General features: G+C 34.5%; 1 protein-coding gene across 7 annotated transcripts in view; it reads left to right on the top strand.

Moving 5' to 3' along the window:
- Positions 1-25,560, top strand: part of LOC111055503 — a 160,531-nt gene that overhangs the window by 8,429 nt on the left and 126,542 nt on the right. For 6 of the 7 annotated variants that reach the window (XM_039439730.1, XM_039439725.1, XM_039439731.1 and 3 more), the window contains exon 2: positions 23,606-23,887. The gene's annotated coding sequence lies outside the window, so the exon portion shown is untranslated. Of the gene's footprint in view, positions 1-23,599; positions 23,888-25,560 lie in introns of all 7 variants that reach the window. The other variant, XM_039439726.1, reaches the window with a different exon arrangement.

Genomic DNA, 25,560 nt, shown 5'->3' on the forward strand with positions numbered 1-25,560 from the left:
AAGATATTTATGATCGATATTCTAGAAAAAAGGGGCTTTTCAACTGTAGTGAGGTTCACGTTGTAATGGCAGTGGAGAAAGATAGAACAGCGTTGCCTGTTCTCTGTTTTGCCACTGCCTTCTATAGAAGATAGCTGATATATCTTATGTGATATTAATTGTTTATTCTCGTTTAGGGCCGTTTGCACAGTCAAAGTGTGACTCGATTTAATCAGCTGGTGGCTTGAACTCAAAATGAAACACATTATTACGAACGAGACATGATATAGATTCAATCCAGTTTGAAATTAAATTTAGTTTAAACTGTCGCTGTGCAAACGGCCCTTAGAATAATTGACCGAGCGAAGTGAGGTCTAAGATTCAAGTCGACGGTTTGGCATTTCTTTTAATGTTTGAATGTTCAAATGTTTATATGTTGCGCATTTACGGCGAAATTCGGTAATAGATTTTCATGAAATTTGACACGTATGTTCCTTTCCATATTGCGCGTCGACGTATATACAAGGTTTTTGGAAATTTTGCAATTCAAGGATAATATAAAAGGAAAAAGGAGCCTCCTTCATACGCCAATATTAGGGTAAAAATCAGACTATAGAATTATTCATCATAAATCAGCTGACAAGTGATTACACAGATGTGTGGAGAAGCCAGTCTATCGCTGTATATTTCCTTAAGGCCTATAGTTTCAATCAGGTACTTGTGGATGAGAATACTGCGTGAGGTCTACTGTTCACAGAACTACTAGTAACGTGGACCTCACTGTAGATGAATTTACACCATCGATTAACCCTAAAACTAATTAAAATTTTATATTTCTTGATTTTATAACAATCAATCAAAATTTAATACAATCTTCTCAACAAATCTTTGATGTTCAGGAGAGAAATATTGTAAATATTGTATTAGAAATTGAATCACGATTCTGCAACTTCTACTGTAAATGATAGTCCTGATACCAAACCAAATTTTTTATGCACTTCATTTTGGAAGCGCCTTGTAACCGGCGTCTCCTTGTTCTTCCCCCCCCCCCTTACAACTTACTAATATAATTTGATGCGGTTTTGCTCTGTGATCTGTGTAGACTATATTTCTGGCTAGAATCCAATGTTTTTGGAAAAGCCTCTTTCAGTCGGAGTCCATCTCTTTTTGTGGTAATTTCTCTGTCTCTTATCGCACTCTCTTTCTCTTTCTTTCCTAGAGTAAATCTTTCTCCCACTCCCTCATTTATCCTCTCTCTCTCAGACACACTCACACATACATACACATCCTCTCCCCTCTCATTCCCTCTTTCTCTAAAGCTATGGAAAGATGCGTACTTCCATATCTACTTCCATAATAATCTACTATACACTATAGCGAGGTCCACGTTATAAAGGCAGTATTTGATCAACATTGGTGTTGCTATCCTTGTCTATCATTTGACAAAACAGTTAGCGCTATCCTTTCCTATAGTGAGGTCCAACGTTGCCGATCCTCAGTCTTGTCAATGCCTTCTATAGACGCTGGCTGATACAGGTTATTGATTACAGATTTTTATGTCCAAAATATCTAATATTGGTGCAATGAGAAGCGTTATTGGCAATGTAACAGGGAATTCTGACAGTTTAAGTGCCGGTTGCACAGAAGCCGGTTAAATTTTAATTGTGATTAATTCCACGTGAACCAAACAGAGAAGCCGTTTTATAAAAAAGGCCTAAAAATCAAGGTTAAAATTCAACCGGCTTTTGTGCAACCGGCACTTAGATTATTACTTCATAATTTCTGCCCAATTGTGATTCAAAAATACTGTATATTTTGGTGCAATGCGAAGTGTTATTATTATTATTATTTTATTATGAATGTAATTAACAGGGGATTCTGACAGTTTAATTAATCTAACGTTAAGTTAGATAATATTAGTTAAACTAGAGTTAAAGTTTCAAGTATTATAGTTTAACTATCTTTGTTAAAGTTTAGTTAATATAACGTTAAGTTAGATAATATTAGTTAAACTAGAGTTAAAGTTTCAAGTAATTAAGTTTAACTAATCTTTGTTAAAGTTTAGTTAATCTAACTATAGAGGCAAATTACTGTCAGCAGTGTTTGAACGGGGAGCATATGATGTTATTCATAGAACATGGTGACAATTTGGAGTGAATCGTACTGTCGAGGCCTCTTTGAAACCTCAGAGTTAGAGTAGATTTTGAGTTTGAGTTTTTTTTTTCAAACTTTAGTCTAATAATAGCAGACAAGTAGTCTAACGCGGTGACTGTGTGTGTGTGTTGGTGTGTGTGTGTGTGTGTGTGTGTGTGCGTGCGTGTGTCTACACTAGTAGATCTAAGTTCACAGAACGGCCAAATTTGGATTAGACGTACGGCGTGGATGGAGAGAGAGAGAGAGAGTGAGTGAGTGAGTGAGTGAGAGAGAGAATCTTTGATAGGCGAAGGTGGAGACGGGGGATGAGTGATGATGGAAGAGTAAACGGAGGAGGAAGAGAAGAAGAATAAGAAGAAGAAAGAAGAAGAAGAAGAAGTTGATGATGAATAAAGAGGAGTAAGAAGAAGAGGAAGAAAAATGATGATGGAAGAAGAGTATAAAGAGAAGTAAGAAGAAGAACAAGAAGAAAAAGAAGAAGAATGATGATGGAGAAAGAGTATAAAGAGAAGTAAGAAGAAGAAGAAGAAAAAGAAGAAGAACAACAAGAAGACGAAAGAAGAAGATGGAAAAGAAGACGGAGGAAGAAGAAGATACAGAAGAAGAAGAAGAAGGCGGTGAATAAAGAGGAGAAGGAGAAGGAGGTTGAAGAGAGGTGGAGGGGCAGGAGGAGAAGAAGGAGTAGAAAAGGGTGGATAAAGAAGGGGAGGAGGAGGATGATTTTGAAGATGAAGAGGGTGGATGAAGAGAAGGAGGAGGAGGATGATGTTGAAGAAGAAGAAGGTGAATAAAGAGAAGGAGGAGGAGTATGTTGTTGAAGAAGAAGGTGGATAAAGAGAAGGAGGAGGAGGAGGATGATGTTGAAGAAGAAGAAGGTGGATGAAGAGGAGGAGAAGGAGCAGGAAGAGAAAAAGAAGGAAAAGTAAGTGGAAAAAGAGAAGGAAAAGGAGGTGGATGTTGAAGAAGGAGATGAAGTAAAAGAAGGTGGATATGAGCAGGAGGAGGATGTTTTTTAAGTAAAAGAAGAAGATGGTGGATAAAGAGGAGAAGAAGAAGAAGGTGGATAAAGAGGAGAAGGTTGGAGAGGAGTAGGAGGTGGAGGAGGAGGAGTAGTAGTAGTAGTAGGAGGAGGAGGAGGAGGAGTAAAGATGGCAAGAACAACTGTCAGTAATCATTTCTCATTTTTTATTTGTGTTCTTTCTTGTAGTTTTATTTTTTGTTTGGGGATTTCTTTCACCTGGTTCCTCCTTCCTGTTTCTTTTTTTAGCGGTTTCTTTCTATTTTGTCTCAATCAGCTGATATCTTCATAGCTACTCCCTCTTGTATATTTTTGTTTTGGGCGGTTTTTTCATCACTGTAATACAAGCTCGTTTCTAGTAGGCCTATTTCTTCGTAGTTTTTTAGTTTCTTCGTTGTTTAATAATTTATCTTCTTCATTCTGTTGCTACTGTACTTACTCAAATATATTGAATTTGCTGCTATTGGTCATAGAAATGTCTTGAAATTCGTTGAAGATATATTGTATGTTGTGAAGATGATAGATATCCATATCAAATATAAACTAGTTTCTCGATATTAAATGAAAAAGTGTTGAGACTAATCAAAGTATTTTTATTCAAATCGATTGCATTTAACAGAATTGATGAATGAATTCATTGATAAAAAGCATTCTCTGCAAATACACTTCAGTATTTATACCTCTCCATTGTGTGTAGTTGATTTACAAGTTTTGTTATGTGTTAAATCTTCAATAACCGCTCCATTATAATAACTAGAAAACTATAGTTTGTGTAAAAAAATAAGTTGTGACTTGGTTCTTACTCCAAAGAAATTACAAGGTTGCCAAATCATGTAATGTTTGCTACTTTCTAAAATTTCCAATTTAACGTCAGAATTGGATGTAGAATATCATCCCCGATATGCCAGTAGTTTTAAAAAAGTTGCAGAGTTGAAGGATTAAAAGGAAATTCAACTTTTATGATAAAATTGGAAAATTCGCGAAAATTTGTTTTTCTTTTGAATATCACTTCTCCCAGAATCATGAGGCGTCGTAATGCGTAAGAATTATATATCAAATTAACGGGGAGAATGTCTTCTTTCTATTGGTATCTGGATCATTTTTATCCGACCTATATTTATTTTTCAATTGATGATTATGTTTGTCAATGTCGAGACATTTCGAGCAGAAAACATGACATTTTCTACTTGCTAGAAACTTTTTAATTGACCGAGCGAATTGAGGTCTAAGATTCAAGTCGACGGTTTGGCATTTCTCTCAATGTTTAAATGTTTGAATGTTTATATGTTGCGCATTTACGGCGAAACGCGGTAATAGATTTCCATGAAATTTGACAGGTTTCTTTTTTAATTGCGCGTCGACTTATATACATGGTTTTTGGAAATTTTGCATTTCAAGGATAATATATAAGGAAAAAGGAGCCTCCTTCACACGCCAATATTAGAGTAAAAATCAGACTATAAAATTATTCATCATAAATCAGCTGACAAGTGATTACACAGATGTGTGGAGAAGCCAGTCTATTGCTGAATTTCTACAAGGTCTATAGTTTCAATCAGGTACTTGTGAATGAGAATACTTCGTGGCGTGAGGTCTACTGTTCACAGAACTACTAGTTATTGGAAAATATATTTCTGTAAAGAATAAAATAAGATAATTTACTATTTTTAACAAGAATCTATAGTTTCAATCAGGTACTTGTCGATGAGAACACTGCGTGAGGTCTACTGTTCACAGAACTACTAGTATAAATGGGTGGAGAGCCAAGTCTCAACTTATTCCACACAGACTATAATGTTTGAAGTTCAGTTTTTGAACTGAAAATCATGCCACTACGATTTTCGTATATTAGAGCAGTAGGAATGTATTCTTGAATATACGGCAAAATATTTATTCAGTTAATATGAATAAATATTCATATCTAGCAAAATATTTATTCAGCTCAGGTCAAATCTCACCAAATTCAATTCTTATTTGGCTGTATATTTGTTAGTTTTTTACACGATAGTAATGTTGGTTTGTGTGATGTAAACCGTCAGTCATATAGGAAATAGCTGTAAAATATTGGCTAAAAATATTTACTCTCAAAGCCAAACACACTCGCATATCAATCGACAGATTTGAGAGTCAACAGAAAGTTTTGGAGCAGACCCACTTCGTCATAGTTTGCTAGGCAAGGCTGAATTCTTGAGAGATGCTACTGAAATTAATGGTGATGGACATGGAGAAGAAAAGAGAAAAGTGAGTGAGATGTACCGTAGAAGACGAAGGAAAGGATGATGAAGAAGGAGGAGAAGAAGAAGAAGATGAAGAAGAACATAAGATGACAAAGAACATGTAGTAGTAGTAGTAGTAGTAGTAGTAGTAGAAGAAGAAGAAGAAGAAGGTGTTGAGAGGGAAAAGAAGAGGCTGAAGGTGAAGAAAGAGAATAAATTCAAGGGGGAGAAGGATAGTGAGAAGAAGAAGGAAAAGGAGATGAAGAAGGTGTTGAGAGGGAAAAGAAGAGGCTGAAGGTGAAGAAAGAGAATATATTCAAGTGGGAGAAGGAGAATAAGAAGAAGAAGAAGAAGGAGAAGAAGAAGGTGTTGAGAGGGAAAAGAAGAGGCTGAAGGTGAGGAAAGAGAATATATTCAAGTGGGAGAAGGAGAATAAGAAGAAGAAGAAGAAGGAGAAGAAGAAGGTGTTGAGAGGGAAAAGAAGAGGCTGAAGGTGAAGAGAGAGAATATATTCAAGTGGGAGAAGGAGAATAAGAAGAAGAAGAAGGAGGTGATGAAGAAGGTGTTGAGAGGGAAAAGAAGAGGCTGAAGGTGAAGAGAGAGAATATATTCAAGTGGGAGAAGGAGAGTAAGAAGAATATGATAGAGAAGAAGCAGAAAATGCATCGGAATGTATTGGAAAGTGAGGAATAGATAGAATTAATGGTAGGCTGAACTGTGATTTACAAGAAAAAGGAATTTATTGAAGAAGAAGAGGAAGAATGAGAAGGAGAAAAAGAAGAAAAAAAGGAAAATATGTAGAACAAACAGAAAAGGAGAGAATAGATAATTGAGAAGAAAACTATATTTTTATGGGAAGGTTTTGTTGTTGGTTGGCTGAACTGTGATTCGTGAATGAAAGCAATAGAAGATGATGATGGTGATGAGAAAGAAGAAGAAGAAGAAGAAAAAGGGAAAGATGTAGGAGGAGAAAAGGAGAGAATACAAAAATTATGAGAAAACAAAATTTTTGTGGAGTGGGTTTGTTTTTGGTTGGCTGAACTGTGATTAGTGAGTAGAAGCAATAGAAGATGATGATGATGAAGAAGAAGAAGAAGAAGAAGAGATAGTGAATGGAGGGGATAGTTTATTGGAGGTTCACGCGTTCTTTAAATAATTAGTAGAACTGGACAGAATCCAGCTGAAAATTGAAGTCGCCCGACTAAGTTGAAAGAACTTTCTGCCAGCTAAATCTTGAAAGTTGCGCTTCAAGTTGAACGTTGAATATTGAAACGTCATTACTTGAAGTTCACTTGAAATGGAATGAGATTGAAATGTAATCTTTCTTATATCTAGTCCATAGATATGGATTTTTCGAAAAATGTTTGAAGGTCACCAAAGCTCCGTAGTGATTTATTATTTCCTGTAAACTAGTCCTAGAAAAATAATTCGTTCTCTCAAAATATTTATAGACAAGCAGAAAATGTTCACACTAATACAGTCATTAATACACTTCATTTCCTTCTCTGTTCTTGATCTCCTTCTGCCCTTCTATTACTCCCTTTTCTTCTTCCTCTCTTTTTTCTTCACCAATCATTATTTTATTCCAATAACTTCTTCCGTTTTTCCATTTCACCATTTCCTTCTTCTTTGTACTTGTTCTTCTTCCAACTACTTGTCTTGTTCTTCTTCTTCTTCTTCTTCTTCTTCTTCTTCTTCTTCTTCTTCTTCTTCTTCTTCTTCTTCTTCCTCCTCCTCCTCTTCTACTTCTTCTTCCTCCTCTTCCACTTCTTCTTCTCCTTCTCCTCCTCTTCCTTCCTTCTTCTTCTTCATCTCCTACTCCTTCTCTCTTCTCCTTCCTCATGTCCTCCTCCTTCTCTCTCTTCTTCTTCTTCTTCTTCTTCTTCTTCTTCTTCTAAGAAGATAATGAAAGTGGATAAAAAGGAGGAAAAGGAGGAGGATGTTGGAGAAGAAGAAGACGGAGAAGAAAAAGAGGGAAGAAGTAGAAGAAGAAGAAAAAGAAGGTGGATGAAGAGGGGGTGATGGAGAAGAAGAAGGAGAAAAAAAAGAGGGAAGAAATAGAAGAAGAAGAAAAAGAAGGTGAATGAAGAGAGGGTGATTGAGAAGGAGGAAGAGTAGTAAAATGAGGTGGATAAAGTGAATGAGGAGGATGTTGAATAAGAAGAAGTAGAAGAGGAGGAAGGACTCCTCTTCTACTTCTTCTTCTTCCTCCTCTTCCACTTCTTCTTCTCCTTCTCCTCCTCTTCCTTCCTTCTTCTTCTTCTTCTTCATCTCCTCCTCCTTCTCTCTTCTCCTTCTTCATCTCCTCCTCCTTCTCTCTCTCTTCTCCTTTTTCTTCTTCATCATCTGTCTATCTGATAGCTCCTTTCCATCTCTTCTTCCCAATTTCATTCAGTAGAAATAAGTTTAATATCTACCAGAATATTTTATATCTTCGCATGGAATGTATCGTAAACATTTCATGTTTGTTTACTAGCAACTAATTACAGAGCTATTTTTCGCCCAAGGTCACACATTGAAGATTTGCTGCTTTTTAGTTCTCATAACCAGAACACAACATATTTTATATGGAGCAAAATTAGTAATGAATGTAACAGTTTGAAAAAATATGTTAGTGGGACTAAATTTCACACTAACCTTTCTTTTCTCAACAGAAATTTTCTCAACACGATAAAAGTTATCAAGTAAATCATTTTCAAGTTAAAATCAAGTATCATATAAAGTAACATAATCAAGTAACATATAAATGTTATCAAGTAACATTTTCATGTTATCAAAACATAAATGGTTTATAAAAACGTTTTTTTTCGTGAAGCTTTTTGACGCTGGTAGTCTCGGATTCACCTAAGCTCTAGACTTTGAACAGCTTGAGTCAGAAAATTGGCTTTCCGAAATGGGGTGTAGTCGCAGTAAAATTACTATTTAAATGGCAGTGAGATACTATTGTTTATTAGCCAGTTTCTGAGTCAATTCTTGAATTCCTATTTATTCGTCAGGTTGGTAATTTCTGTGGGGAGAACATTCAAAATCTTGTTGATCATATTCTGAGGGCTTGTCTCATAGAATGTAGTTCTATGACCCTGAATTCTCAATTATCTATTATTCCTCGTATTTTACTAAATTATTTGTTGTAACATTTCCCCGTAATATTCTAGATTAAATTCCAATGCCATGTATCATCTCATCAATAATGTATTTGAATGTAAGGTGATGTAATTGTCTCATACGAGGTGTATTCTCACATATCTTCTTCTCCTTCTTCTTTCAACTCCTTCTCTAACATCTGTCTCTTCTCCTACTACAAAAATGTTCCTCTTCTATCTTCTAGCGTCTAGCCTCTATTTCTCCTTCATTTTCTACTTTTTCTCCACCTCTTCATTCAATCACCTCTCACATCTTCTTCTCCTCCATAAACATGTGTTTATTTCTTCCTATCTTTTCATCTTCTCCTCCAACGTCTGCTTCTTTTCTTCTTCTTCTTCTCTTTCATCATCATCTCCTTCATTTTCTACTTATTCTCCACCATTTTTACTACATCTTTTTATCCATCCAAGTCTTCTCTACCATCGGTTTGTTTCTTCTTCTTCTTCTTCTTCTACTTCTTCTTCTTCTTCTTCTTCTTCTTCTTCTTCTTTTTCTTCTTCTACTACTACTTCTTATTTTTCTTCATCATCATCATCTCCTTCATTTTCTATTTCTTCTCCACCATTTCTACTTCATCTTCTTATGTATCCAAGTCTTCTCTACCATCTGTTTGTTTCTTCTTCTCCATCATCTGTTTGTTTCTTCTTCTTCTTCTTCTTCTCTTCTTCTTCTTCTTCTTCTTCTTCTTTTACTTGTTCATCATCATCATCTTCTTCATTTTCTACTCATTCTCCACCAATCTTCTTATCCATCCAATTCTTCTCCACCATCTGTTTGTTTCTTCTTCTTCTTCTTCTTCTTCTTCTTCTTCTTCTTCTTCTTCTTTTTCTTCTTCATCCTTTCTTGTCCTTCTCTACTCATCCATCTCCTTCATTTTCTACAATCTCCATTCTTCTTCTATTCCTCTTCTTCGCCATGTAATCCTTCCATTGTCCATCACCCATCCAACGAACATCTGACCGACAAAGAGGCATAGATAGGCTGACCTTTACGACGAGAAGGACAACTATATTAACATCGCATGCTAACATCACCACCGCCTTCTATTCAACTAATGCCAAACAGTGAGAAGTGAATCTAAAGCAATAATTTTTCATCATAGCCGTCTCTTTCCGTATTGTCCATATATAGAACTCATTTCTAGATCCAGTTCTTTCATTAGGACATTGATAACAATGATTGTGCGTTCTTTTTGAACAAGTGTTCATATTTTCAATCTTGTTCTTTAAAAACATGAGGATTTCAAAGCAAAACGGTTTAGGACACAGAGTTTACTGATGAGTATCATGCATTTATATAAAGATAATGAGACACAATATAAATTTGTCATTTATTTGAATGACGATTTGTATTCATACCACGATTATTTAGAAGTATAGCCTTTCGAATCCATAATCTACAGGGTGTTCTGAAAAAAGTGCCCATAAGTCAGGGCGTGATTCCTCACATCAAAAGATGAATGAAGTTCTAATTAACATGGGTCCGAATTAAGACGAATCTTATTTTATGTAAAATGAGCTGAGAAATTGAATAAAACCGTTTGCAGACCTGTAGCTACAGTAATTTTCAAGATATGTGACGAAATACGCAAAACTTGGTCCCGAAAAACAAGTTCCTTCAAGGTTTGAAGTAGATTTACTATGTTAAATGTACAATAAACACAAATAATTTATTCACAGCTTCTTTTGATGTGATAAGTCAGTCACGCCTTGAATTATGGAAACCTTTTTTCAGAACACTGTGTATAATTGACCGAGCGAAGTGAGGTCTAAGATTCAAGTCGACGGTTTGGCATTTCTCTTAATGTTGCGCGTTTACGGCAAAACGCGGTGATAGATTTTCATGAAATTTGAAAGGTATGTTCCTTTTTTAATTGCGCGTCGACGTACATACAAGGTTTTGGAAATTTTGCATTTCAAGGATAATATAAAAGGAAAAAGGAGCCTCCTTCATACGCCAATATTAGAGTAAAAATCTGGTGTGGCGCACTCACACAACTTTCCTTGCCGTTATGAAAATTGATCACCTGACGCTAGTGTTCCCGCGCATCTCAAGTCTACTATTCAAATATTTGAGCCAGCTGGTGACAGGGCAATATCGCTGAAGACACACATGAGGTCTGCTATCTCTTCATAGTGAATGATTTAATAGAATCAACAATAATTTGCAATTGAATAATCACATTTTCTCGAATTTAAAGCTTATTTTCAATTTTAGGTGAAAATGTTACTGAACATTAATTGTAGAGATTTTCATGTTCAATCTACTCCACTTGATTTTTTTTGTTTCAATTGTATCTGAAGCCTGATAATTGGGAATCTATCTGCATTGATGGGGCGGAGCTCCTGAAATTTTTACAGATATGGGACTTGAGGCAGTTGATAGAACTTATCGATGACTCTTTTAGTTATGAATTTGATCAAAATCGTTGGAGCCGTTTCCGAGAAAATCACGAAAAACCTGTTTTTGTCAACATTTTCGCCATTTTAGCCGCCATCTTGAATTGCATTTGATCGAAATTGTTCGTGTCGGATCCTTATAATGAAAGGACCTTAAATTCCAAATTTCAAGTCATTCCGTTAATTGGGAGATGAGATATCGTGTACACAGACGCACATACACTCATACACACACTCACACACACACACACACACACACACCACACACACACACACACACACATACACAAACAGACCAATACCCAAAAACCAGTTTTTTGGACTCAGGGGACCTTGATACGTATAGAAATTTAGAAATTGGGGTACCTTAATTTTTTTCGGAAAGCAATACTTTCCTTACCTATGGTAATAGGGCAAGGAAAGTAAAAATCAGACTATAGAATTATTCATCATAAATCAGCTGACAAGTGATTACACAGATGTGTGGAGAAGCCAGTCTATTGCTGTATTTCCATAAGGACTATAGTTTCAATCAGGTACTTTTGTGGATGAGAATACTGCGTGAGGTCTACTGTTCAACAGAACTAATAGTTCTCTAAGAGTCGGCTTATACACGTACGGGATTGAAAACTCACGAATGACGCATCATCACGTCTGAACTACTGGACTGATTAACTTGAAATTTTGAGTATTGATTCTCTATTTACCGATGATGGTTATTGGCCTTTTTTAAATTATTCAAGATTCCAGAACATCAAGTTTTCAGTTTGTCAAACTTTTCGCATATTGAAAGAAAAGGCAAGTAATGTTTAGATAAACGGTACGCTCAAAAGCAAAGCCAAGCAGTGATATGAATTCAATGATCCTTAATAATATGACTCAAATTATGCTAAACACGTCTGAGCTGAACACCGTTCACTATACAGGGTGTGTAAGAATTTAGGTCTCCAAATCCTGTAACTGTACTGTACTGTATCAGCTATAGACTTATTGTTCTATAGTTACAATATTTTGAATGCATTATAATCTTGGTATGAATTCGAATCGTCATTCAAATGATTCACAGATTTATATTGTAATGCATTAATCGTATTATTTTACTAGCAGGTAACCCGTGCTTCTCAACGGTCTGATTAAAACCTTGGCCTACTTAAGTCTTGAAGAATTTAAAATAGGGACTATAACTATCCTCGGTAAATTGATAATCTATTTCTGTAAATCCGTGACCACACTGAACAAATGTTCGACAAACATGTTTGCTGAAACTGTTTGGGCAAATTTGATTATGTTTGACAAACAATGTTTGTTGGTGGCCAGTGTGGACGGGTCACCAAACAAAATATTTGTAAGTGAGGAGAACAGGTTCTATGTTTTATAGCAAACACTGAAAATGTTTGGAAAAACAGTAATCTTTTGTTTGAAAAACAATGATTGTCCAAACTTTCTAAAATGTTTGTCCCTGAGCCCCTCAACAAACATGTTTGCCAAACATTTGTTCAGTGTGGTCACGGCTTTAAATTTCAAGATAATCAGTTGAGTAGTAGAGGCGTGATGATGCGTCATTAGAGAATCTTATATCCCTAAAGCTGCGTACACATATACGCGCATCCAACCCGCACCGAGCACGCTCCGCCCACGTACCGTCCTCGTACCGCCTGCGTTCCTCCATCGAACCACAGTCGCACCGCCCACGTACCCATCATGAACGTTACGGAAGATGTTAAATCTTCACGCGTTCCCCGGTCGAACCACTGTTGCTCCCCGGTCGATCATCAATCGCTCTGCTGGAGTGACGTTCGGTTGCGGAGCAGAGCGAAAGTCTGTACGCACCTTTACGTGTACAAGTCAATTCTTCCTTCCATCATAATTATTATAGAAGAAGCTCTAATTGACCGAGCAAATTGAGGTCTGAGATTCAAGTCGACGGTTTGGCATTTCTCTTTATGTTTATATGTTGCGCATTTACGGCGAAACGCGGTAATGGATTTTCATGAAATTTGACAGGTATGTTCCTTTTTTAATTGCGCGTCGACGTATATACAAGGTTTTTGGAAATTTTGTATTTCAAGTATAAAAGGAGCCTCCTTCATACGCCAATATTAGATTAAATATCTTATAATATTTGTCCAATTCTAATATTTGAATAATTATAGAATTATTATTCATAATAAATCAGCTGACAAGTGATTACACAGATGTGTGGAGAAGCCAGTCTATTGCTGTATTTCCATAAGGTCTATAGTTTCGATCAGGTACTGGATGAGAAAACTGCGTGAGGTCTACTGTTCACAGAACTACTAGTATAATTAAGATTATAATTATTCCTTCACAAGTATTTCTTTTCTTGAGTCACTATTTTCCTCCCACAATAACTTTTTCAATAATTAACACTTTGGTATCTTGTTACGTCCATAGTCTGCAGATGATCTGCACATTTTGCGCTCTGAAATTTATCATCGTAAGAGGCTAGGCTAGGCAGATTCACTTCAAACCGTGTCAGCAATCCTCATAGATAACATAAATGCTTTTCATTCTAATAATGCTGACAATTTAGATGGAATCTCACTACAGGCGAGTAGGTGATGACACTATTTGAAAATAACGTGAAGGTATTTTTCCTGTATATGACATTGTCTGCACTTTCTTGTAACGTTATCTTTGTCTCTTATCATCTTCTATCCTTATCTGTCACCTCCTTCTGCCCAATTTCCTTTTATTCTTGTTCTTTTTCTTCTTCTCCATATCCTCCTCCTCCTCCTCCTCCTCCTCCTCCTGCAATACCTACTCCTTTCTCTCCTTCTTCTCCCTTCATCTTCATTTGGTAGAGAGTTAGTGGGGAGGATATTTTTAATATTCTTTCCGAAGAATGGACATTTATATGTCCAAAGCTGCGCCAATTTATGTAGATGCATAACAATATAATTATCTATAGTTATTATATTACAAATTACTTTTTCATATCATATACAGTTCAATATTTATTTTCTTAGTCTATATTATGTAAATTCATCTATAATTTTGCTGTATTGTAAGCTATTGTATATAAGTGTATAAGCCAGTATATATTGTAATCTACATAAATAAAGTACTCAATCAATCAATCATCTTCTTCTTCTCCTTCTTCTTATTCTTCTTCTTCTCCTTCTCCTTCTTTTCCTGTCTTCTTCTTCTTCTTCTTCACATTTAGATCGTCCTTATTCACTCTTATCCTGTCATCCTTTTCAGTTCCAATTCTCTTATCTTTCTCCAACTCCATTTTATCCTTCAAGTCTTCATCTTTTCCGAGTTTCCAATTTTATATTCTTATTCAACTCCCGTATACTTCGAACTTCTATCTTACTCATTTTCTGTGTTTCCTATCCTTTCTATACAAAAATATCCTTCCAATTTTCTATCATTTTTCAACTACTGTATCGTTCAGACTTCTGTCTTCCTCACTGTCTGTTTTCTATCCTTCTTTAACTCAAGTATCCTTCCAATCTTCTATCATTTTCCAACTGTTGTATTGTTCAGACACGTACCCTTTCTCACTTTCTGTTTTCCATTCTTCTTAAACACAAGTATTCTTCCAATTACCTATCCTTCTTCAACTCTCGTATCTTTCGAACTTCTCTCTCACTCACTTTTTGTTTCTTATCCTTCTTAATCCAATGTATCCTTCCAATTTTCTATCATTTTTCAACTCCCTTATCATTCGGACTTCTCTCTCACTCACTTTCTATGTTTCCTATCCTTCTTAATCCCATGTATCCTTCCAATTTTCCATTATTTTTCAACTCCTGTATCGTATAGACTTCTATCTTCCTCACTTTCTGTTTTATATTTTTCTTAAACACATTTATTCTTCAAATTGTTTATCTTTTTTCAACTTCTGTATCATTTAGACTCGTATCCTTCCTCACTTTCTGTCTCTCATCCTTCCTTTTTAAACACAATATCCTTCCAATTGTCTATCCTTTTCCAACTTCTGTAACGTTCAGACTTCTGTCTTCCTTCACTGTCTTTTTTCTATCCTTCCAATTTTCTATCATTTTTCAACTCCCGTATCTTTCTTACTTCTATCTTCCTCAATTTGTCTCCTATCCTTCTCAAACACATTTATCCTTCCAATTCCCCATCCTTGTCACACGCTAGGACGTGTGTAGTGTGGAGGCTCCGCAGCTTTCTCCATAAAATGAGTTTAATGAGTTTTTTCACACATTTTTATGACAGTTTTTATAGTTTGATGACAATGCGATGCTCTTGACAGGTTCCTTTTCCGTTTTAAAAGCATTTTCCTGTAAAATTGGAAATTTGTGGACTGTAAGGTCGTTGACTAGTGGAGATAAGGATGGTAGGTTTCAAGGTTTTCGGAAGGATATGATTTTCGTTTGAATTATAAATTGAAAATATTGTGAACTGTAGTGACTGTATAGCTAGAGAGACTATAGAATATATATATCTATAGACACACTACAGTGAGGTCCACGTTAAATGGCAGTGTTTGATTAGCAATGGTATTGCTATCCTTGTCTATCATTCATCAAAGCGGATAGCGCTATCTCTTTCTCGCTTTTGCTGTGTTGCCGGATCGTCTTTTAACAATGTTTAATTAACAAAATATTTAATCATAGTTTCATAGTTATGAAAATTCATTATGAAATTATTGAAAAATATAATTTCTTGCTCAATAGAATATAATTGATTATTTTAAACGAGAATGAACAGTTAATATCACATTAATAAACCTGTATCAGCTACCGTCTATAGAAGAGATTGACAAGACAGAGGTTCGGCAACGTTGTTCTCCTATCTTTCTCCACTTCCATTATAACGTGGACTTCACTATAGAGTGATTATATATAGAATAAGACATGAAAATAGTACGAAGTATATTTGTTGATGTAAAAGTTGTAAATTATGTTGTATATTGACCAACTGAAATCATGTGTCAAGCACATGAAGGACTATCAGTGTGATAGCTCTCAAATAGCCTCAGCTCATGTTATGAATGAATGAATGAAAAAACTGTTGTAATTGCATGCAATGAAATCTTCAGCTGACTAAGGCTAGGCGCACATCAGTTAGTCAAGACAAGACAAGACATGATCAGACACGTTTAGTCACAATACTTCACATAGTTGCTTATGAAGACATGTCTAATTGCAATGACTAATCAGTGTGAGTTGCGTCATAAGCAACAATGTGAAGTATTGTGACTAAACGTGTCTGATCATGTCTTGTCTTGACTAACTGGTGTGTGCCTAGCCTAAATGATAAATCACAACACTTTTTTCTTATGCACTTTCAATGTTATCTGTTATATCCTGATAAAGGACGAAGGAGTGAGACAATTTTGTTGTGCAACGAATTTGACCCGTAAAAAGTATCGAAGAATACGTGTTCAAAATTTGAAGCTGACTGATCAATTCTTTCTAAAGTTATTGTAGAATTGAATAGACTTAAAATGTTGTCAAAAATCCACTTCAATTGAATAAAAATTAATATTTTACAGGATAAATTTTTATTTAATCAAAGTGAATTTTTGACAACATTTCAAGTCTATTCAATTATGGAAAAGTTCCACAACATCAATATAATATTCACGCTACAAACTTAGTTATTGTAGAACATACTGACGGACAACGACTTTGAGCTTCAGTAAGTCGAAAGTAAGAACTCGCTAAAGCTCGTTCAATTATAGATTAGTTCATTTCATCAGGTCATTCATTATTAACTGAATCTTATTATTGAAAACTTTGAGAAGCTTAAAAAAAGTCCAACGTTTTGGCCAACCTCAGTTTCTTGAAAATAGTACAAAAAATGTTTGTTTAAACATTTTGTTCAGCCTCAGTTTCTTGAAAATACTACAAACAATGTTTGTTTAACTTATGTTGTTCTTGAAGTTTCTCCACCCTTCACTCAGTCTTTATTCGGTTTCAAGTTTTTCTTGCTGTTCTACCGTATTTCTCATTACTTTTTCAGTTGTTTTTCTAGAAGTTTTTTCTCTATTTAATGATCAAATCTTCTATCTTCATCTTTTATTTTCCTCTCTACTATTTCTCAATGTTTTTCACTTCTTTTCCTAGGAGTCGTTTTCTCTATTTCTCTATTTGAAGATCAAATCTTTTATTTCCATCTTTTATTTTCCCCTCCACTATCTCTTAATCTCTTTCAATTCCTTTCCTAGGAGTCGTTTTCTCTATTCCTCTATTTGAAGATAAGAAATCTTTTATCTTCACCTTTTATTTTCCCCAACTATTTGCACTCTTTTTCGAGTCAGAGTCATCTTAATGCTGCGACTCCATTTTCTGCGCAATTTTTGGCCGGCTGCGAGATTTTTCTCCTAACAATGCTGCTTTGGCCTTAAGGGACTTTTAGACAGCATTTTGTGAATGGGAAGCATATTGCTGTTATTCATAAGGAATGCTGACTGTTTAAAATGAATCTCAACAAAGCTTGAATTATTCTTCATTCTTCAATTAATTATTATTCCCCAACAGTAGGGCGCGCCCGGCATTGTGTTATTTTACTAGAGAATGAAGTAGAAAAAGAAAAAGATAGGTGTAGGAGAAGAAGAAGAAGATGAAGAAGAAGAAGAGTAGGGAGCAGAAGAAAAAGAAGAAGAAGAAGAGTAGGGAGCAGAAGAAGAAAAAGAAGAAGAAGAAGAAGAGAACGTATAAAAATAAGAGAGAAATGAAAAAGGAGGAAGAAGTAGAAGAGGAGGTGGGAAAAGAAGTAAAAGAAGAAGATTAAGAAGAAGAGAGGAGGAGAAGAAGAGGCGGAGGGAGCAGAAGAAAAAGAAGAAGAAGAAGAAGAAGAAGAGTAGGGAACAGAAGAAAAAAAAATAAGAAGAAGAAGAGTACGAATAAAGAGAAGAGAGAAATGAAAAAGGAGGAAGAAGTAGAAAAAGAGGTGGGAAAAGAAGGAAGAAGAAGAAGAAGTTAAAGAAGAAGATGAAGAAGATGAAGAAGAGTAAGGAGCAGAAGAAGAGAGAGGTGAAAAGGAAGGAAGAAGATGAAGAAAAAGGAGAAGACTGGAGATGATGATGATGATGGCGAAGAACAAGAAAAAGACAGAAGAAGAAGAAGAAGATTAGGGAGCAGAAGAAGAGAGAGGTGAAAAAGAAGAAAGGAGAAGAAGAGAAAGATAGGAGAAGAAGAAGAAGAGATAAATGAAAAAGGAGGAAGAAGTGGTAGAGGAGGTGGGAAAAGAAGGGAGAAGAAGAAGTTAGAGAAGAAGATGAAGAAGAAGAAGAAGATGAGGAAGAAGAAGAAGAAGAAGAAGAAGAAGAAGAAGAAGAAGAAGAAGAAGAAGAAGAAGAGAAGAAGAAGAAAAGAAGAAGAAGAAGATAAAGAAGAAGAAGAAGAAGAAGAAGAAGAAGAAGAAGAAGAGTAGGGACAGAAGAAGAGAGAGGTGAAAAGGAAGGAAGAAGATGAAGAAAAAGGAGAAGACTGGAGATGATGATGATGATGACGAAGAAGAAGAAGAAGAAGACAGAAGAAGAAGAAGAAAAAGACAAAGAAGAAGAAGAACAGTAGGGAGCAGAAGAAGAGAGAGGTGAAAAAGAAAGAAGAAGATGAAGAAGAAGAGTAGGGAGCAGAGGAAGAGAGAGGTGAAAAAGAAGGAAGAAGAAGAAGAAGAAGAAGAAGAAAAGAAGTACAAAAGATTCAGAGTCAAGGTTAAAAAGCAGAAGATTTATTGTCAAGGCTCTGAGTCTCAGCTGAATGCATTATACTACTTGATCTTTTAGAGAATTTGCATTCGTTTATTGTGCAATTTTTTTGTATCTGTTTCATGACAGGTTATTTATTTTTCTTTCTAGTTTTCAATCTTCAACTCACAATAATTATAATATGATCAGAGATGAACGAAATATAGTTTCCGTTTCTCTTAATTATATGATCAGAGATATAAGAGATGAACGAAATATAGTATTTTTTCTCTGTGATATGATTGACAATATTATCAGTGTGTATTGTTCTTAGGCTCTTGAGCTGGGTTCCACCAAGATAAATACAGATATTTTATAGAAAATTTTTTTGAAATGTAGCAGTAACCCTATTTTAAAACAAGATAAACTGAAAACTTGACGTAATGAAATCTTGAAGAATTGAAAATATGCCTATAACCATACTCGGTTAATGAAGAATCTATATGCAAAATTTCAAGTTAATCCTAGTTGAGACGTGATGATGCGTCGAACATAACTTTATTTATTATTCATTCATTTATTGTATAAAATACTATAATCATAATACAATTATGACATTGGAGGAAAAACTAGGCCGAGCTTGTACTATTTCTCTCCAAAAATTTTGATAAAATGTTAATGTTGTCCAAAAGTTAAGGTTATGTAATCACACACTGCTTCGTCACTTGATTTTCGGTCCAAGAATGATGATGTAAAATTTTGAATTTTGAAGGTTGATTTTATACTCTAAATAAATCACAGAATGTATCACAATAAATTGAAAACTGAAGAAATATTGCACTTATTTAAAAAATTTGAATACAAAATCAAAAACCTACTCACTATTTGTTATTCACAGCTGATTCGTCTACTTTCCTATTCCGTACGTGTGTACAAGCCAGTTCTTTCCTTTATTGTAGTATAGTCTAGATAGTGTTATAATATTTACAATATTATATAATATTGTTATAATATTGTTCCATAGTGTTATAATATTGGTTTGCAATAGCAGAGATTAATCCATAGTGAGGTCCACGTTATAATGACAGTATTTGATCAACATTGGTTTTGCTATCCTTGTCTATTATTCGACAAAGCCGGTGGTACTATCCTTTTCTAGGTTCACAACGATGCCAATTATGTTTTTTACAGTGTAGAAATATAATTAATTAATGCAGAGAATCGGCATCGCTATTCTTCTATCTTTATCCACTGCCATTATAACGTGGACCTCACGATAGTGCCCTAGTCTCTAATGAATTTCTAATTTCTTAAAGGTGAATGAATGTCTGATTACAATCTGCATCATATAACTTTTTCATAATCATTTTAAAAATGACAATGATCATCATCATGATAATAGTATCATAATTATGATTATTATTGAACATGGTGATGATAATGATCATTATGATAATAATAATTATTATTTGGATATTTATTATGTTTTATTTCTGAATTTTGAAAAGAGATTTCAGTTTTCCAGGTTTGTTTGTCTGTGTATTTCGGGAGGGATAGCCAACTCGGAGTATGATTTCGTGAAATAAAGTTATGATAGAACGATGGAGTGAGTGAGTGAGAGAGAGTGAGAGAGTGGGAGAGAGTGTGTGAGAGAAGAGAGATGTTTCAGAGATAGACAGACAGATGCGCGCTATTGCTAAGTCTAAATTTAGATCGGGGTCTCTCGACTTGACGACAGTCTAGCAAGCTCTAGAAGCAACGACGGGACTTAGCTAAGCTCCTGCTTGAATTAAGCGCACGCCGTGTAAAGTCCACAAAAGATGTGTGAACAATTTAAGTGAACAACATGTGCTTAGTTTTTTCAAGTACCAAGTAATTATCGGGGGACTGCTTTACTTCTATGGTAGTGAAGTTTAGTGCTGGTTAGGAGTAGACTGAGATAAATATGATACAAGAATAAATAATTAGAAATATGTGCTTAGATTCTTGTACTTGAGTGTGCCGAGGTACTTATTTGAAATTGTGTTGCGGATTATATTTCATTTCATTTCATTTATTCATAGACAATAGATACAATGCAGGTAAAACAACAGGCATTCGCCCAAAACTGCTTTAAACCTTAATTTGGAATACACAGTCTAGAGGTTATGTAAATGATAACTTCATTCACACACATAGAGTCCAAAAAATGTATGTAGGTCTACTACAATAATTTCAAATTTATCAGATTAATTAGTTTCAAAATACAAATCCAAACAAAAATCTTCCTTCACAGTCACAAAAATAATAAAATAATATTTGTTATTTACTCAATAATAAACAATGTTTTTTTGTAAATTAGGAGGAAAATCACTTGAATTTGAATTTTAAATAAATAGACTAGAAATTGTCAAAAACCATAGATTTATTGATAGTTAGAAAGACCGGTTTCGGTTGTAAGAAACTCAGTTTATCAGAGATTGACAATTGTGTAACAACAGAAACCGGTCTTTCTAATTATCAATAAATCTGTGGTTTTTGACAATTTCTTAGTCTTTTTAATCTCTGATGAACTGAGTTTCTTACAACCGAAACCGGTCTTTCTAACTATCGAGAAATCTGTGGTTTTTGACAATTTCTTAGTCTTTCTAATCTCTGATAAACTGAGTTTCTTACAACCGAAACCGGTATTTCTAACTATCGAGAAATCTGTGGTTTTTGACAATTTCTTAGTCTTTCTAATCTCTGATAAACTGAGTTTCTTACAACCGAAACCGGTCTTTCTAACTATCGAGAAATCTGTGGTTTTTGACAATTTCTTAGTCTTTCTAATCTCTGATAAACTGAGTTTCTTACAACCGAAACCGGTCTTTCTAACTATCGAGAAATCTGTGGTTTTTGACAATTTCTTAGTCTTTTTAATCTCTGATGAACTGAGTTTCTTACAACCGAAACCGGTCTTTCTAACTATCGAGAAATCTGTGGTTTTTGACAATTTCTTAGTCTTTCTAATCTCTGATAAACTGAGTTTCTTACAACCAAAACCGGTCTTTCTAACTATTGATAAATCTGTGTTTTTTTGAAAATTTCTTAGTCTTTTCATTCAATATTAATAATTACCACAATATCAACTTATCAACTACACAGAAAATAATTTGAACTTATTATTAAGCTTCCACTTTAATGGAGGTACCCATTTGAAATTATGAATTGGAATATACATAGGATAGGTTGGTTATTAGATCTACCTTCTTAACAAACTTTTTTACTTTGATCAAAAAGTTTTATGATCATCTATCTAATCAATAATTAGACTGTGACCAAACTAATTTGACATCTTATTAAAATTACATCTATATTATTAAAGACTAGCCGTCAGGCTCGCTTCGCTCGCCATATCCGTCTAGCCAGGGGGCTCCGCCCCTTGGACCCCCGACTGGATCGTCCAAGAATGAGATCAGAAGGCTCGCTTCGCTCGCCTGCATTTTTCATTTGAACATTTTTATCATATGTTAGGACGATCCAGTCGGGGGTCCAGACTAAACGTCTGGCTAAACGGATATGGCGATCGAAGCGAGCCTGACGGCTAGTAATATAATATTCCCAGGAATAGCTCTGATTGAAGTAGCAATGCCCAATCAATTTTTCCGCGATAAAAACATTTCAATCTTCAACTTGGTGCCAACCCAACAGTCAACTCAACTTAATGCCAACCTGACAAAATTATTAATTTAGTTACCATTTAACAACTGTTTCGAAGAGGTACTCTCTCTAGATTATAGCTCTATATTAACATATGGTATGGCCTTTTTTCAATTATAATTATAAGAGAATAAGAAGAATATACATGCTAAAAGACGAACTTTAAACCCTTAAAAACCACCCTTAGAGTGAAAATATTGCCAAAAGATTTCTTAGTGCGCCTCTAAAGGGCCAACTGAACATACCTACCAAATTTGAACTTTTTTGGTCCGGTAGATTTTTAGTTCTGCGAGTGAGTGAATGAGTGAGTCAGTCAGTCAATCAGTCAATCAGTGAGTGAGTGCTATTTCGCTTTTATATTATTAAAGATATACTAACTACTAACCTGACAAACTGGATCTTCTAACTTGATAAACTGTTACCCTTTAATCAAAATGTTTGTTCTTCTATCTAATCATTATTGATTACGGTCTAATTAGACTATTGATTGAAAATTAGTCTATTTCTATTGATTGATACGGTCTAATAAGACCGTAACCAAACTAATTTGACATCTATATTAAAAGTACTTGAAAGTACTGGGTACGTATTTGAAATTGATAATACAGTGTTGTGTGGAATATAGATCTATTATAGTAAGTTACATTTATAACCTGACGATGGTGTAATCACCGAAACTAGTAGTTACGTTACAATTTGTATTCTTGTTTTATTATTTTATTCATTTTAAAGGTCACTATAATTCTATTTTTGACCGAGCGAAGTGAGGTCTAAGATTCAAGTCGACGGTTTGCATTTCTCTTAATGTTTAAATGTTTATATGTCTATATGTTGCGCATTTACGGCGAAACGCAGTAATAGATTTTCATGAAATTTGACAGGTATGTTCCTTTTTTAATTGCGCGTCGACGTATATACGAGGTTTTTGGAAATTTTGCATTTCAAGGATAATATAAAAGGAAAAAGGAGCCTCCTTTATACGCCAATATTAGAGTAAAAATCATAGTATAGAATTATTCATCATAAATCAGCTGACAAGTGATTACACAGATGTGTAGAGAAGCCAGTCTATTGCTGTATTTCCATAAGGTCTATAGTTTCAATCAGGTACTTGTAGATGAGAATACTGCGTGAGGTCTATTGTTCACAGAACTACTAGTAGTCAACTGTCTACTAACGTTGATGGAAAAGATAAATTTTCAAAATGTTCGATGTTTTTGAACGGGTAGTATTATAGTCCACTAAACAGCTGATTATAACTGTTCACAGAACTACTAGTATTAATACAAGAAAGTAGCCCTGAATTCATACATTTAAAAAAATATTTATTATAATATAGAATTATTTATTCTAATAATTTTTTTTTCTTCCTCAGTTACAGATGGTCATTGTAGTTCCTGTACCTCAACATAAAAAGCAGCCTAGAATTTGACACGTGTAACTCCAAAAACATGATGAAAAGTACAAATCGACCACCGACAATAAGAGAAATTTTCACGAAAAGTGGTGTTAGAAGTTGTGAATTCAGATGAGAAAAGTTGTGTTTTATTGAAGACCTGATAGTGTAGGGCATTAAAATCAGGAAAGTGTGTGTATTTTGTGAATAATTTTGGATAAAAAAGTGAGACAGTGATTTGAAAGTGGGAAGTGACTGCCTTTAAATGTGAGTATTCTGGAATTTTCTTACACATTTTACTCTATAATATGTTTCATAAACTTGATAGAGACAAATTTATAAACAACATTATACTCAAATTATTGATATTCCTTCTGAACTGAACAACCCCAAGGTCTATAAATACAGGTCATGACACTCGTGTTCCTTATGGAGCGGCCATTATGTGGGGTCTTTATGGCGGTACATTTGAAAATGCAATCTAATTCAATTTGCTCGTAACAAAATTATGCATTTTAAAAACAATATTCTGGTTCAGATAATATGTGAATTCAGGTATTCAATTTTTTAATAATGAAATTTCAATAATAAATGCTTCAATTATTCATTTCTTTATTATTAAAAATTGTTATTATTCTTGTAACTCGAGGATTATGATTCATAAGGCATTGGGACAAGACAGAAATATGCTAGGCCAACTTCGAAAAAAGCTTCAAGTTCCCGATCAATTAAATCTAAAAATCAACAATTCAGTTCCTAGTTGGAATCTAAATATTATTATTCTGTCGGAACAATTTATTTTACAATTCAAAGCCAATCAATATCACATGAACAATGTAACAAAATAACACACATCATGTTGTTCAATCTGTAATGATAACAGCTGATAAATTTGAAAATTGGTGAACTAGAACCCCATAAAATGGCGATTTAGCAATGCATCACGGGACTGTGTCATGACCTGTATTTATAGACCTTGGAACAGCACTTTCATTAATGTAACTTACAAGACTCACTCCCGGTTGCACGTACGTCTGTTAAATTAAACCGTGTTTAAACGACGGTTAAATACCACAAGAACCAAAAAGAAAGGCGTTTATCACGGTTGAATTTAATAGACATACTTGCAACCGGTCTTCCACATTATGTTACTATGCCCAGACTTTGCTCTGTGATATTTTCTGTCGTATTTTGTCTAGAACTCATCTAAAATGTAATCAATGGAAATATCCTTTAATATATACTAAGTAGTTTCATAAGTATCATAATGAAACTATCAGTAATCATAAACTATAATCAGAACTAAAATGAGTATCATAATGTCTATCAAGTGTTGAGTAATTATTAATTATTCATTCCTCTATGCTTGAATTTAACTGTCATTACTCTCTATAAAATTATGAAGTGTAAACATAACCTATTTTTGGACAATTTCTATCTAGATTTGGGAAAGGAACAGATTTGGGCTTTAAGCCTGTTGTTTATTTCCCAATCATTTATAATTGAGAATGATAGTGTGTATGTCTCAATGTATAAATAAATATAAATATATTTGATACACATATATTCTCCTTCTGATTTACACGGTTTAAACTTACAATTTATAACATCTATTCATGAGAAAAATTACCGAAATTTACTTGGAAATTGGTAATGATAAATGCTATTAATGAGAAGATGTCGTGAGTTTGGAGTTTTGAATTTGCTGTATTTTTGGACGCAATATTGTAATATATTTACATGGATTAGGTGTGAAAATTGGATGGATTAGTAAAAAATGTTTTTCCTATCCTCAATTTTTTTGGAAGCCTTTTGCTGTGATGACACAACAGTGTATGACGACATGTGTTTCATGCATGTCCTACCGATAGTGTCAAGCCTAACATTTTATTGGGTTTGGCATTAAAAAATGCCTCATTTATTGGTTTTGGAAGTAAACA

The sequence above is a fragment of the Nilaparvata lugens genome, chromosome 13 (genome assembly GCF_014356525.2).
Source record: "Nilaparvata lugens isolate BPH chromosome 13, ASM1435652v1, whole genome shotgun sequence".
NCBI classification, from domain to species: Eukaryota; Metazoa; Arthropoda; class Insecta; order Hemiptera; family Delphacidae; genus Nilaparvata; species Nilaparvata lugens.